The 15,360-nt window shown below is 40.3% G+C and overlaps 1 long non-coding RNA gene across 1 annotated transcript; it reads right to left on the reverse strand.

Annotated features, from left to right (window-relative positions):
* Positions 1-799: 799 nt before the first annotated feature.
* Positions 800-3,561, reverse strand: LOC111821269 (uncharacterized). Its single transcript, XR_002824718.1, has 2 exons — positions 2,834-3,561; positions 800-911 (listed from the first exon to the last, which is right to left on the reverse strand). It is a non-coding gene; the product is annotated as an uncharacterized LOC111821269 (long non-coding RNA).
* Positions 3,562-15,360: the final 11,799 nt, after the last annotated feature.

The raw sequence follows: 15,360 nt of genomic DNA on the forward strand, positions 1-15,360 counted from the left end.
GCAAGATTCTCAGCACTTTCACTCACAAACGTGGCTTCCCACCAATAATAAAAGCACCCTTCCCCTCAGTGACTTAGGCCCTTCTCTAATTCAAGTCCATTTTGTTATTAGTTGGCACTAAACAGTCCCTGTTCTGGATTTCCTCAAAGCCCTACACTTTCTACTCCAACGGCCCTCATGCCCAAGCAATCCTTGTGCTGAGATGTGCATCCAATCAATAGACAAATCTTCAGGCCAATGCAATGTTCTCTCCTTGTACAAGGACAGGTCCTTGGATGATCAGGTCCTCAGTCTGTTCCTCTGGAGAGGAAAAACAATAGGGTGTGGTAGGGAGAAAAGTGTTAAGTCCCAGCCAAACATGTGTCTCCTGGAAAAATCACTCAGGCAGCTAGAGCAAACAGGTATGGCCATTCCACTAGCTCTGGGCAGGACTTTGCACCCATGCAAGGCTGCATAGTACACAGGATGCCACCCGGTGCCATCTGTCCAGGAACCAGCATTCATTTGGGAGCGCTTGTACAAAAACATGCAACAAAGCATAGCAAAAGCAATGGAAACTATGATGTGACCATTAATATGCATCCACAGGAATACTTTGAAAAGGGAGCCTTGTTGAGGGGTCTTACTCAAGGAATGTCTTAGTGTACTGGCAGCCCCTGATACAGTGTCAAAGAGCAATGAGACACATTTGCTGTACATTTCTGTTTCTGCCCCAGGGCTCTGTGCACAATCACCCCCCTCCTTTCTCTCCCAGGACACGCAGCCAAAACTGTAGCCCTCGGTTCTGCACGTGACTTGCCTTAGGTTCTTTGTTGGCCTTGAGCACTGGAGGTTGCTCCGAAAACTCCCCCACCATCCACAGGCTCCTCTTTTGTTCATTAAGTCCAACTTCCACGTTCTATTCCTTATGCCTTATGGAGAGGGAGGAGAGCTACACTCAGTCAAGGTTGAGGAGGGAGGAGAAGATTTTGCAATTCAACTGCTAATTAAGGAAGTAGAACCACCCTGAAGAAGCTAGTTTGCACTGACCTATTTAAAATATCTAGCCTCAGACTGTGCATGAGTTGAGGTACAGCCCTTTTACACATTAGCCAACTGGCTTGCTTTCAGAGCAGCAGCTATCAATAATTCCATGCTGAGGACCATCTGATAGGAAATCAGCCACTGGCCTCTGGAATGCCGGCCTTCCCCACTGCTCTGTTTTCCCAGTTGTCAGCTCTGTTTATAAATTGTCCATTTATAGCAAATCCAGCACCTGCTATGAACACCTCATCCTGCCAAGTGTTGGAGTGCATCTCAGAAAGAGCCACTATAGACTTGGTCCGCTCCTTTTAAACTTTTCCCAACCCAGGAGTTTGAATATTTGCATAGGAATTCTGAGGGAGGACTTATTCTATACCAAAAAGGCTATGCAGTCTATTAAAAGTTAGCATTTTGCTCCACTGAAAAAAAAAAGAGCAAATGATCATTCTCTTGGGAGACACAATGCTCTCTTTCTGAGCAAGTCTGACTTTGGGATGCATTTAAAATAACCCCTGAAAAATTCAGCTGGGTAAAAAATGCTCTGGAGGAGAGTTAAGGAGGGAGGTTTTCTTTTTAACTCTATTATGTAGCTTTTTAGCTCACGGTCAACACCACCACTTAGCAGATAATGCTGCCTGCTACTGAAAAGCATTGTGTAAAATATATTTAAAGATACCCTCCCAATACTGGAAACCTAATATCTGACCTAGATTTTTGTTGTGCTTGTTTGTTTTTTTGGTTTTTTTCCCTTACCAATAATCATTTGCAAATTGCCTGGAATGAATTTTCAAAGTTCCATCTCTCTTCCCCACACCTAAAATATTTCTGTTAGTTTTGTTCTTTAAAAAATCAAATAAAATCATTCATGGAGTAGGGGTTCATGGTTTCTGGAGGATTGTCAAGGTTAAAACAGAATGTTGTGGTGGACAGAAACTTGCTGAGTAACCTTGGGAAGATTTGGCGACCCCTTGATGCTTCAGTTTACACATTCCCACAATAATCCTTCTCATGCATAAGATTGTCACCCTTTAAAGCCTCAGAACGAGACCCTGATTAAGACCAGAAGCAGCTGAGCTGAGCCAGTGGCATTCCAGATTCCCAGCCCTGCATTCAGCCAAGCAAACACCCAATGAAGTCTCTGGGTGGCACAAATGGTTAAGCACTCAACTACTAGCCTAAAGGTTGGCATTTTGAACCCACCCAGAAGCATCTTGGAAGACAGTCCAGGCTATCTGCTTCCAAAAGATCACAGCCTTGAAAACCCTATGGAGCACAGTTCTACTTTGACACTCATGGGGTCACCATGAGTCAGAATCAACTCAATGGCAACTAACACCGACAGCAACAGGACCTAATACTGCTAAAAACGTTGGGGGGTCTCTGGATAAAAGACCATCGATGTGAAGTTATTGTCACTAGTGGGCCACCAAAGTCAGGTGGTCTTGATATCAGAAAAAGCAAACGTGATTCAAGAAATGGCATTAGAAGGGATGTGATAAAATGGCCTTCACAAACACGTGCTCCAGGCAATGAGTTTTCCCTTGCACACAGGTCATGTGTCCTCAGCAGGCCAGTTCGGGATGGCTTGTAGTTTTTTGTTGCCATTTATATAGATCAAACTAACTTTAGATTACCTAAAAAACCAAAAACTAACTCAAACTCATTGCCGTAGAGTCAATTCCAACTCAGATTACCTAGTCATCATTTATTTTTTCCAAAATGAAATTGTCTTTAATCAATTACATACTACTGCAGTGTAAATTACTCTCGCCTGTTTTGTGGCCATTCAATGGCTATCTGGTTTACCAACCCGGATCTTTCACTCATCATGAAAGTCAGGCCTCATGACTTGAAATGATCTCTGAGGTACCCCTGCTGGAGAAAGACATGCGCAAATTAAGAGACTACAAGCCAGTTTGAAAACCCAGTGATTCCTTCCCGTAAATCTGTGTCCTTAATATTAAAAATCATTTGGAGGTGCTGAAAAGAGAACTCATAGCTACGAAAAACTACTCTCCTCAGGGAACACATTCATAGACGAGAGGGGTTGTGCAGATATAAATCCATATTCTGCTACCAAAAATAGAAAAGAGGAAACCTTTGAAGCCAAAGAAGTTCTAAGAATAACTGTCAGCAAAGAACTAGAGCCACATGGACAGGAAGCAATGCTCAAGTGGCAGTTTTGTGCCGCCTTTTTTTCTCCCCGGTAGCGTTTTGCATTCATCCTGTTAAAAAGATAGCTTTCAAAGGCTTCCCTTCAACAGAGACACATACGCCTTCACAGCCGGCCTCTCCACAGCAACTCGGGGGCCTCAGCACTGACCTTAGCTTCCACACAGCCCTTCGGTTTGGTATTATTTCCCCCCACGGATCATTTCAATCTGTTTAAGGGTGAACAGTGAATCCTTCATAGACAACATTACACAGAGAACCATCAATAGGAAATGGTTGGCTGAGCAAACACTCGTTTCCTGTTTTGCTTTTAATAATTTTCCATTTCAACTCAACCTCGCTTTCATCCTTTTTTTTTTTTTCTTTTCTTTTTTGGTAGTCGTGAAAATCAATGCACCAAACCAATGAGGTTTGTTTTACCTTGTGTGCCTTAAATGAGGCTATTTGAAGGTACACGTGAATATATCTTACATAATACTTTCGAGTTATAAGAGGTTCTTTGGAAACAAGAGGGTGAGCAGCCTTGGAGAGGCCTGTTGGACAGCTGGAAAAAAGCAGAGGGTGAGAGGCTTACTAGATGGAGATCAGGTTGGTGGGTAGTGATGAGGCAACCAAAAGGTGACAGAATGGGAAATAGGGTATGGAGGATAAAGGCGATAAATAAGACACTGAGGAAGATGGGGCAGAGCTTCTGCTAGTCCACAGGTGCCTTTATGCGAATTAGGAGGAGGCACCCCTTCTTCTGAGCTCACATAAACCTATGTGAGGGTGCATGCTAGATTTCAGCCCCCCTATTCCCTTTGGGGCGCCCTGGTAGCACAGTACTAGGTGCTATAGCTGCTAACCAAAAATTCAGCAGTTCGAATCCACCAGCTGCTCCTTGGAAACCCTCTGGGGCAGTTCTACTCTGTCCTATAGGGTCGCTATGAGTCAGAATCGACTCGATGGCAACGGGCTTGATTCCCTTTGGCTAGCTGCCCTTCTGCAAGGCAAAACCTGCACCATAGCACCTGACGAGGCCCTGGAAGAATGCGGGTAAGAGATTTAAAGGCCCAAAGGTAGGGGGAGCTTTAGAAGTACAGTAAGTCCCCAGAGTTACGAACTTCCAACTTACGGAAAACTCACTAGTACTTGCCCTTGAATGTTATGTAAATATGCCCTCACTTTGAAATGATTGAACCAACCCCTACTTGCAACAAATTCTTCATCACAATCCCCTTCACTTGCTGCACGTGCAGCCCTGAAATCACTGAAAAGGCTTCGAGCTTTTTCTTGCACTAAAGTAAGCTAAATAAAAATCCTAGGCACCTGTTCCGACTTACCTGCAAATTCAACTTAAAGGCACGCTCAGGAACTGCCTGTAGTGGAAAAAAATAAAATAAAAGGAGTCTCAGATGTTTCTGGTAGCGTACAGGAAATCCTGTTTTGAATCATAGAACCTTGCTGGTGGCTGGGGGTAGGTCAGGACCGTTGACAAAATTGATTTCTCCAAAACTGTTGTTTCGTTTGCATCAAAACACCCCAGTGGTGCAATTTATCCTCTGTCATATTTCATATGATGCATGTATCATTCATTTTTAGGGAGCTTTGTGTTAAGCACATTCGTGAATATCTTCCAGGATTACCACAATTTATATATATATATTTATGTCAGGATCAAATCTGTGCCTAGACACAAATTGCCCTGACCAGTTATAATCAGAGCACAGCCCTCAACCAAGACACAGAGAACATCTGAATTTCATAGGATGAGCAGTTAGGGATACTTAACTGCCTTTATCTCACTATTTGTTTTACTGGAACAACTGGTGAAATTCAGCCAAAAGAAGAAAAATAATAATCCTCACCATCCAGACAGATTGTGTTTTCAAGGTAATGGCCTTGACTTATACTATAACCCCTCACCAACTTGCTCGAGTCAGGCCCATGAGTTACATCATGGTCAACAAAATTGAAGGTGACAAAAATCAAAGTCTCATATACAATAGAGATTTAGGATCCCTAGTGGTGCAATGGTTAAGCACTTGGCTACTAACTGAAAGGTTGGGGGTTTGAACCCATCCAGCGGCTCTGCGGGAGAAAGACATGGTGATCTGCTTCTGTAAAGATTACAGCCTAGAAAACCCTATGAGGCAGTTCTACTCTGTCACTTGGGGCTGCTGTGAGTCAAAATCAACTCCTTGGCACCTAACATCAACAAGGGAAGAACAGGAAAACATGGCATTGCATTATCTCTCTTTAAAACACAATTGATAAAAGTTCTAAATGGTTTCTCTTCCAAAACAATCAAATTCATGGGCTTTAGAACTAGACCTGGTAGGGCAGTGTTCTTTTCAGAAACACTGTGGCCGTTTTACCTACTTAGGCAGGTTTTCCCCCACATTCACACAGTGCAAACTGTATTTATTTTTTAATGTTTTTAAACTAGCTTCAAATGTAATATCTATCAGGGACGGATTACCTAATAAGCAAGGTACACACGGGTTTATTTGTGTTCACTTACTAATCTGCAGTGAACAATTTCACCTGTTTTTCACTGTGAAATTGTGCACTACAGATCAGTAAGTAAACACAAGTAAGCCCATGTGTACCTTGCTAACTATAAACTTAGGCATACCTTGCATACTGGTTCATCTATCCCTGAATATCTTTTGCATTTAACGTTCGTCATTGCTTCAGTTTTTGAAAGTTTCAGCTAAATACTTGAGTAACCAGCAGCCTGGGTTTTTCACTAATTACTGCCGTGCTTAACTCAGGCATGCTTTGCTGGACCTTCCATTCTTATGTGGAGAGAGTGTCATGAAAGTAAATCACCTCTCACCACACTTTTCGAGAACCAGTCATGTTGTCTATGGAGCAGGGGGCAATGATTATGGTGCTTTCTGTTTTTCTGCTTAAGGAAACTACCTGACTGGTATGGGAAAAAAAAAAAAAAAAAAGTGCTTCAAAGTTTTGGTATGCAAACGTTAAAACTATATTAAGTCAAAGCCTCAGTTGGCAAAACTAAAGGTAATGAAATATAGTAATTGTGCGAATGCTTTTTGTTGCATTTTAAATTGCAAGTTCTCTAGTAGTGACTGGAAAAAAAAAAAACCCTCTAAGTGCCCTTTCTGAAGGGTTTTTTTAAGCAAATCTTTCTTCAGTGGCAAACAGAGTCTGGCCCAGCTTTTGCTCAGGCGCTGGATCTTCATTCAGTGACTGTGAGAGAACAAATTAATGTTTAAGTAGCAATTTACAGATTTTATAGTTCATCAACAACTCTTACATGCACCATCTCATTGAATCTTCATAAGAGTCCTTTGAAGTAAGTATGATTTTGTCATCACCAATTTGTTAAATGAGGAAATTGAGAATTCAGAGAATCTGAGTGATTCACCCAAGGCCAAGGAAGTAACAGAAGCAGGACTCAATCCTAAGTTTTCTGGCTCAAACCAGTGATCTTGCTAATATACTAGCTTTCTGGTTCAAACTGAGACATCTCCTTATAACCTTTTGTCTTATGGACAAGTCTATTTCTAGGATAACAAGCATTCAGTCATCTTGACTGATGATAGAATTGGGAATGATTTATTCTAGCAACCTCAACGACTTAGTTTTTTAACTGTATTTTATATTCTAAAGATGCTGGTCTATAGATCTATATTCTCTGTTGCTATTGACCCATGTGTGTAATAGTCAACTTAAAAGATCAATCACATCCATGGAATTATAAAGCCAATAGCAATATTATTAAAATCATGCTTCAAACAGGACAGATTTTGCTTGGTTTTGTTTTGGTTGGCTTTCGCTGGTTTGGAGAGTTTGGGAGTGTGATGTTTATTTTAATATGAAAGCATTTAAGGAAGTTTAGGTAGTCTTGCGAAGTACTCATGGTCTTAACCAACCAGTTGCCATGGAGTCGATTCCAACTCATGGCAACCTCAAGTGTGTCAGAATAGAACTATGCTCCATAGAGTTTTCAATGGTTAATTATTTGGAAGTAGATTGCAGACCTTTCTTCTGAGGCACCTCTGGGTGGACTCAAACCTCTATTTTTTCAGTTAGCAGCTGTGATGGTTAAGATTGTGTGTCAACTTGGCTGGGCCATGATTCTCAGTGTTTTAATGTAATCACTCCCATGATTGAATATACTGTGAGTAGCCAATCAGATGAAAGGGAGTCACCTTGGGGTGTGGCCCACATCTGAATATAAGCAGACATTCTGGCTTTTTGCTCCCTCTGGATCCTGCGTCTTTTTCCTGTTGTCTCATCTCCTGTTCTTGGGACTTGAGCCGTCAGCTTATCTGCTGAACCTGGGATTTGTCAATCTGCACAGCCTGTGAACGGGAGCCTTGCTCTCCAACCTGCCAATCTTGGGCTTGCAGCTTCTGCAGCTGTATGACTTGGAATAGGCCTCTACCCTGATCCATGGGCTTGGGACGTTTTAGCCTCTACAATCGCGTGAGTTGTTTCCTTGATATAATCTCTCTGTATATATATATATTTATACACTTTACTGGTTTTGCTTCTGTAGAGAACCCAGCCTAAGACAGCAGCGAAGAATATTAACCATTTGTACCACCCAGGGACTCCACTCTTGGTCTAGGCCAATTGTAAAGATGGGTCTGTAGTGGATCAGTTTTCATTATTTGAGCACCAAAATCCAGGGGAGAAGATAGTCTAGTGTCCTGGTTCCCCAGCTAGATCAAAAACTTGAATGTTTAAAGCATAATGTCCTTCTTCATGCAGTTCCTCTGCCAAATTCATTTTGGAGAACTAAGATCTTAACTGATTTCAGTTAGTAACACCCTCTGAGTTTTCTGCAGGCATAATAATACATGTCTCTCCTAATTCTAATTCAGATTCCTGATTAAAAATGAAACGATTTTTAAAAATTAATAATACCTTGCATTTACCATTTCAGGTGCCTGAAACCAATTTAATGGGCTCCAGAATATCATAGTCTCAACTTGTCTAATAACTGATAAAATACTTCGGGAAGTATCTTAGTTATCTAGTGCTGCTATAACAGAAATACCACAAGTGGATGGCTTTAACAAACAGAAGTGTATTCTCTCACAGTCTAGGAGGTTAGAAGTCTAAATTCAGGACACCAGCTCCAGGAGAAGATTTTGTCTCTCTGTCAGCTCTGGAGGAAGGTCCTTGTCAGCAATCTTCCCTTGTATCTAGGAGTTTCTCAGTGCAGGGAACAAGAGTCCAAAGGACCACTCTGCTTTCGGTTCTTCCTTCTTGGTGGTAGGAGGTCCCTCTCCTCTCTGCTCACTTCTCTCTTTTATATCTCAAAAGAAATTGACACAAGATACAACCTAATCCTGTGATTATGTCCTGCCTCATTAACATAACATTTACATTTTTAATGCCTCTAATCCTGCCTTATTAACATCATAGAGGTTAGAATTTACAACACGTAGGATAATTACTTCAGATCACAAAATGGAGGACAATCACACAATACTGGGAATCATGGCCTAGCCAAGTTGACACACATTTTTGGGAGACACAATTCAGTTCATAACAGGGAGGTTTTAAGACCAAGACTAGCAGGATGGCTTCCTAGAAGAATCAGCCATGTGAACAAAATGATGAAACTAGATGGTCAAACTCATTTGTCGTTACATCTTTACAATAAAAAACGGCAGCACTTAAAATAAATCTAGTGTAAATGTCACATATAATCTAACAAAGTAACTAGTGATAGTTCCAATAAGAAGTCCCTTACTGCTTATATTCACCTCAGTCATGAATCTCTAGGTTATATTGTTGAAAGCTATCACTTCCCAACCCACTCCATGACACCAGCAATTCCACTTCTAGTTATCTACCTTAGAAAAATTCTTGCATGCATGAGACGTGTACAGAAATGTTTGTGGCAGAGTTGTTTGTAATAATAAAAAGGTTAAGAAACAGTCTAACTTCCCTTCATTGGAGAAAACGATTTGAATACTATAAATCCATCTGTATACAGTTGAATGCTATACAACAAATAAAACAAATGAGTTAGATGTACGCCTTTCAGAATGGATAAATCTCAAAATATATTGTTGAGTGAAGAAAAGCAAAGTGAAAAAAAGGCTATATTTAGTATGATAATATTTACATCAAAACTTAAAACACATGAAATATATTATAAAAGGATGCATACAAACATGTAATACATGTATTCGATCATTCGTGGAAATTATGTACATCAGCTTTACCTCTGGGGAAGGACAGAAAGGAAGGATGATCTTTTCTTTAATTTTTAGACAGGTCTAAATTAATTTTTTTCAATCTTGAGAGAGAAAAGGGGAGAGAGAGACAAAGCAAATACGGCAAAATGCTAAAATCTCTTTAAACCCAGTGGTAGGTATACTGATGATTTATTATATTCACTTCTGTACTTTTCTGTATGTTTGAAATGTCCCAGCTTAATTTTTTTTTTATGTTATAAATTTTAAAGGAAAGATTTTCTCTTCTTAAAATTATTCTGACCCTCACTGTGAAGTAGAATGGTGAGAATATGGGGTAAGGTACTTAAGGCTGAAGGAGGTCTCTTTGATTCTTTGATTAGTCTCCTGTAATCTAAAACAGGGCTTCTTACATCTAATACGCATATTAATTACCTGAGGGTCTGGTTAAAAGGTAGAGTCTGATTCAGTAGGTCTGGAAGAGGCCTGAGATTCTCCATCTCTAACAAGCTCCCATGTGATGCCAATGTTGCTGGTCCACAGACACGCTTTGAGTAGCAGGGTTCTAATGAATGATAGAAGTCTACATATATTATCTTTTCTGTGAATTTTATTCTGTAATTATGGACTACTAGATAATAAAGGGCTAAAACCAGCCTTGACCGCTCTTAAATGAAAAAATCAGTCATTTTAAAAGTGATTTGATAAAGGATACTGTAAAGCAAAATCACAAACAAACCCTAACTATTAGTGAGTATCACAAAGACTGCATCTCCTTTAAAAATCCTAATTGGAAACTTTGGACTCAACTGTCAAAATCCTGAATAAATGCATAGTTTGGAACATATCAATCCCTTTTCCCAAAATGAATTTTGAAATAAGAATTGCTATAGCACAAATTTCTATTGATGACTTGACAGGTTGCTTCATCTAATTATATAGTGTCTTAGTCATCTAGCGCTGCTATAACAGAAATACTGCAAGTGGATGGCTTTAACAAAGAGAAGTTTATTTTCTCACAGTGTAGTAGGCTACAAGTCCAAATTCAGGGTGTCATCTCCAGGGGAAGGCTTTCTCTCTCTGTCAGCTCTGGAGGAAGGTCTTCGTTGTCATCAATCTTCCCCTGGGCTAGGAGCTTCCCTGCACAGGAACCTCATGTCCAAAGGATGCACTCTGCTCCTGGCACTGCTTTCTTGGTGGTATGAGGTCCCCAACTCTTCCTTTGCTTCTCTTTCCTTGTATCTCTTGAGAGACAAAAGGTGGTGCAGGCCACACCCCAGAGAAACTCCCTTTGCATTGGATCAGGGATGTGACCTGGGTAAGGGTGGTGTTACAATCCCACCCTAATCCTCTTTAACGTAAAATTACAATCACAAAATGGAGGACAACTACACAATTCTGGGAATCGTGGCCCAGTCAAATTGATACACACATTTTTGGGGAGACATAATTCAAACATGACATATAGTCCTTAAATAGTTTCTACTTATCTTGTAAATTCCAGGATAATCCTAGGTCGGGAGCTCATCATTTCACCTACTGCACAAATGATGTATTGCATTGGGCAAATCTTCTGCAAAAGACCTCTTTAAAGTGTTCAAAAGCAAAGAACTCACTTTGAGGACTAAGATGTGCCTGACTCCAGCCATGGTATTTTCAATCGCCCACCTCATGTTTATTCAAATGCTACACATTGAATAAGGAAGACTGAAGAAGAAATGATGCATTTGAATTATGGCGTTGACGAAGAATATTGAATATACCATGGATTGCCAGAAGAATGAACAAATCTGCTTGGAAGAAGTACAGCCAGCATGCTCCTTAGAAGCGAGGATGGCGAGACTTTGTCTCACGTACTTTGGACATGTTATCAGGAGGGACCAGTCCCTAGAGAAGGACATCATGCTTGGTAAAGTACAGGGTCAGCGAAAATGGGAAGACCCTCAACGAGATGGATTGACACAGTGACTGCAACAATGGGCTCAAACATAGCAACGATAGTGAGGATGGCACAGGACCTGGCAATGTTTCATTCTGTTGTACATAGGATTGCTATGAGTCAGAACCTAATGGCACCTAACAACCTAACAACAAAATAAATGACTGATTAATTGCTCAAAATTGAAAAAGTCCATAGGGAAGATTTCTTGCCATAATTGTTTAGAATCTGTTTTGTCTGGTAGGATCCAGGGTGTGCCAATCTAGTTAGTTGAATTAAAGTTTTAGGAGGTATAGTTCTCCTATAATGCACAAAATGTATCTACCCAGTTGCCAAAAAGGGAGAAATCTCTTATCTCCCCACAGTTATCAACCACCAGACCACCAAACTTCTGTCTGAAATTGCATGATAGAATTCTCTAAATGAGTAAAGTTGAAAAGTAAGCAGATTTCAGGCATAATTATCCCACTGTTGAGCTTGTTTTATCCCATCCAACGAAGTTTTAAATAACATAAGGCTATTTGCAGCATTCACTAATCTTTCATCAGCCTGTGATTTCAGAGGCATGAATTGTCTTTAGTCCAAACTGAAAATTTTGACACATGTACCAGGTCAATGCTTCTTTGGAATGTGTACTCTGCTCTTTCAAACAGAATAATAGTCATCAGAATGATAAATACAGATAAACTTTATGGTGCCCCAACTCAGTGCCAAGCCCTGTTCTAAATGCTTTACCTGGATCATTTCACTGAATTCTCACAACATCCCTGTGAGGTAGGTATTTTTATCATCTCCAATTTGCAGTTAAGGAAGTGGAGACTCAGAAATTTTTTAGTAGACAAGAATTATCTTAGGTGAAGGGAAAGACAGCATACGCTACAGGGGAAGTCAGCACAACTGGACTAAACCAAAACTAAGAAATTTCCTGAATACAACCAGACACTTTGAGGGACAGAGTAGCAGGGGTGGAGGTCTGGGGACCATGCTTTCAGGGGACATCTAGGTCAATTGGCATAACAAAGTTTTTGAAAGAAAATGTTCCATATCCCACTTTGGTGAGTGGCATCTGGGGTCTTAAAAGCTAGCAAGCAGCCATCTAAGATGTATCATTTGGTCCCAACCACCTGCAATAAAGGAGAATGAAAAACACCAAAGACACAAGGAAATTATTAGCCCAAGAGACAGAAAGGTCCGCATAAACCAGAGACTTCATCAGCCTGAGACCAGAAGAACTAGATGGTGCCCAGCTACCACAATGACCGCCCTGACAGGGAACACAACAGAGAATCCCTTACGGAGCAAGAGAAAAGTGGGATGCAGAACTCAAATTCTAGTAAAAAGACCAGACTTAATGGTTTAATTGAGACTGGAGGGACCCTGGAAGAAGTAGCCCCCAGGCTCTCTGCTAGCCCAAAACTAAAACCATTTCTGAGGCCAACTCTTCAGACAAAGATTAGACTGAGCTATGGGACATAAAATGATACTCGTGAAGAGTGTGCTTCTTACCTCAAGTAGATACGTGAGATTAAATGAGCAACTCTCATCCGGAGGCGAGATGAGAAGGCAGAGAGGGTCAGGAGCTGGTTGATTGGACATGGGAAGTCCGGGGTAGAAAGGAAGAGTGTGCTGTCACAGTATAGGGAGAGCAAGTAGGGTCACAAAACAATGTATGTATAAATTTTTGTACGAGGGACTAACTTGAATTGTAAACTTTCACTTAAAACACAACAATAAAAAAAACGAAAGAAATTTTTTAAAACGTGTCCAAAACCACAAAGTAACTGGTAGTTTCTGACTCCAGAACCCTGTTCTTCATCATGATGATAAATTGCTCATTTTAATTGTAATTGTTAATCCCAATCATTTGTTTTTGTTGCTAGTTGACATCAAATAGACTTGGACTCATGGGGGCTTCATGTACAACAAAACTCGAAACGTTACATGACCCTGCACCGTCTTCTTGACTGTTGGTATGCTTGAGTCCGTTGTTGTAGCCACTGTGTATTTTGAGTGCCTTACAACCTAGAGGGCCCATGTTCCAACACGATATTGGACAATATTCTATTGTGATCCACAGGGTTTTCATTGGCTAATATTTGGAAGTAAAAATCACCATGGCTTTCTTCCCAGTCTGTCTTAGTTTAGTTCCACTGAAATCTGTCCACTATGGGTTACCCTGCTGGTATTTCAAATACTCATGACATAGCTTCCAGCATCACAGCAAAACACAGGCTACCATATTATGACAAACTGACAGGTAGTAGAATCCCAATCATAAATAGGGCCACACAGGGCTGCTCCAAGCTGATTGAAAGAACTAGGATAAATTGGAAGAATATCCCTTTCTTATAGTAAGCATGTTCTTCTATCCTGCTGTCATGGAGTCTATTTCGACTCATAGTGACCCTATAGGACAGAGTAGAACTGCCCCATAGGGTTTCCAAGCCTGTAATCTTTACAGAAGCAAACTGCCACATCTTTCTCCCTCCTAGCAGTTGGTGGGTTCAAACCACTAACCTTTTGGTTAGCAGCTGAGCACTTTAACCACTGCACCTACCAGGGCTCCTCTCCTATAATATGTCTTTATTCACTTTCACTTGGAGTAGTCATTAGAAACATGTGGAGTTGCTAGTGAATTGCTGTCAAGGAAAAAACATTTTTCTATTTGGCAGAATCTGCAATATTTAAATGGAAGATCACTAATGCCTCTATTCAATAGTTCAGTTCATTTTAGTTACTTAGGGTAATTACTGTTAAGAGGGTTAAAACCTAGGGATATGCTGAGGTTAATTTTTAAAAAAAAGGCTAGTTGGGAATGCAGGCCTGAAAATAAAAAGCTCAGGCCTGAATTAACATCAACACATTGTCATTTCTAAGGCAATTGAATTCCCTTCCAAATGACTTATTTCTCTCAACAAAAACTAGGCTGTAGTGACTAGAAAGGCTGTATGTATATACGAAATATTAATAGCCAAAAAGAGGTCACACTGACTCAAGCGTCATCTATCCATTGTCAAACGCTGCGCCAAAGTTCAGAGAACTCTTACTCTGGGGAGGTCAAAGGAGGGAAAAGGAGCTCAAAGGAGGTACTGTAGTATCAAGTCAGAAAACAGAAAACCCAATCCACTTCAATCCCAATTGCAGTTTTAAATTACAACTTTTACTGATGAAGTCACTATTTCAAAAAGACAGTTCTCAATAAAATGTAATTCAGAGACAATTTACCAGAGGCCAAATGGCTGTCTCATTCCTCTAGATTCCCATAGCATTTTCCTCAGGACCTGCAGGCACCGAGATATATTTAACTTAAGAAAGGGGACCAAGAGATCAAGAGACTTCCTAAAGGTATAGAAAAGTGAATGACGGCTCTTTTCATGTTATCAACTACAAATTAAACACTGCCAAAGAATCAAATAGAAGAAGAGCAATTATATCATTAATCAATGCGATTAATTATACAGACCTTAAGCATATTCCTTCTAATTATTTTCTCCCAAAAGTGAGGAGGAACTGGCAAAGCTAACAGTTGCATCATGGGTGAGGTCAAAGTTATAGTGTGGACGTTAAGTCTGGAACACAAAAATATTCTTTCATTTTTTTTCACATATTGAACCCCCTTGACTACTTCTTTGAGGTTATCCTAAAGGCATAGATTTAGTCAGCAAAAACCAGAGTCACAAACCGTCTGAGGCCACTCATCACAGATGTATGTGCAGAGATGGATGGAAATGCACCGTTAATGTACCATGCTCATTGCAATTTTGCGCAGAGCGCTAAACTATGCATTGCTAATAAGGGACAACACATAGAATACATCATATGTTGTAATGCAATACAAAAATAACTTATTATGCATATTTGCCACATTTCCGGACTTTATGGTTACCCAGGGTATTTCAACCAGTTGTTTTATATAATAGACCAGTGTGTTGCTAAATATTTTGGTCTTGGGACTGCTTCACACTCTTAAAAATTATTGTGGACCCAAAGAGCTTGTTCTTATAAAGTTTCTGTCGATCAGTGTTTACTGTATTGGAAATTAAAACAGACATTTAAAAA

This window comes from Trichechus manatus, unplaced genomic scaffold (assembly GCF_000243295.1).
Source record: "Trichechus manatus latirostris isolate Lorelei unplaced genomic scaffold, TriManLat1.0 scaffold00074, whole genome shotgun sequence".
In the NCBI taxonomy this organism is placed as follows: domain Eukaryota; kingdom Metazoa; phylum Chordata; class Mammalia; order Sirenia; family Trichechidae; genus Trichechus; species Trichechus manatus.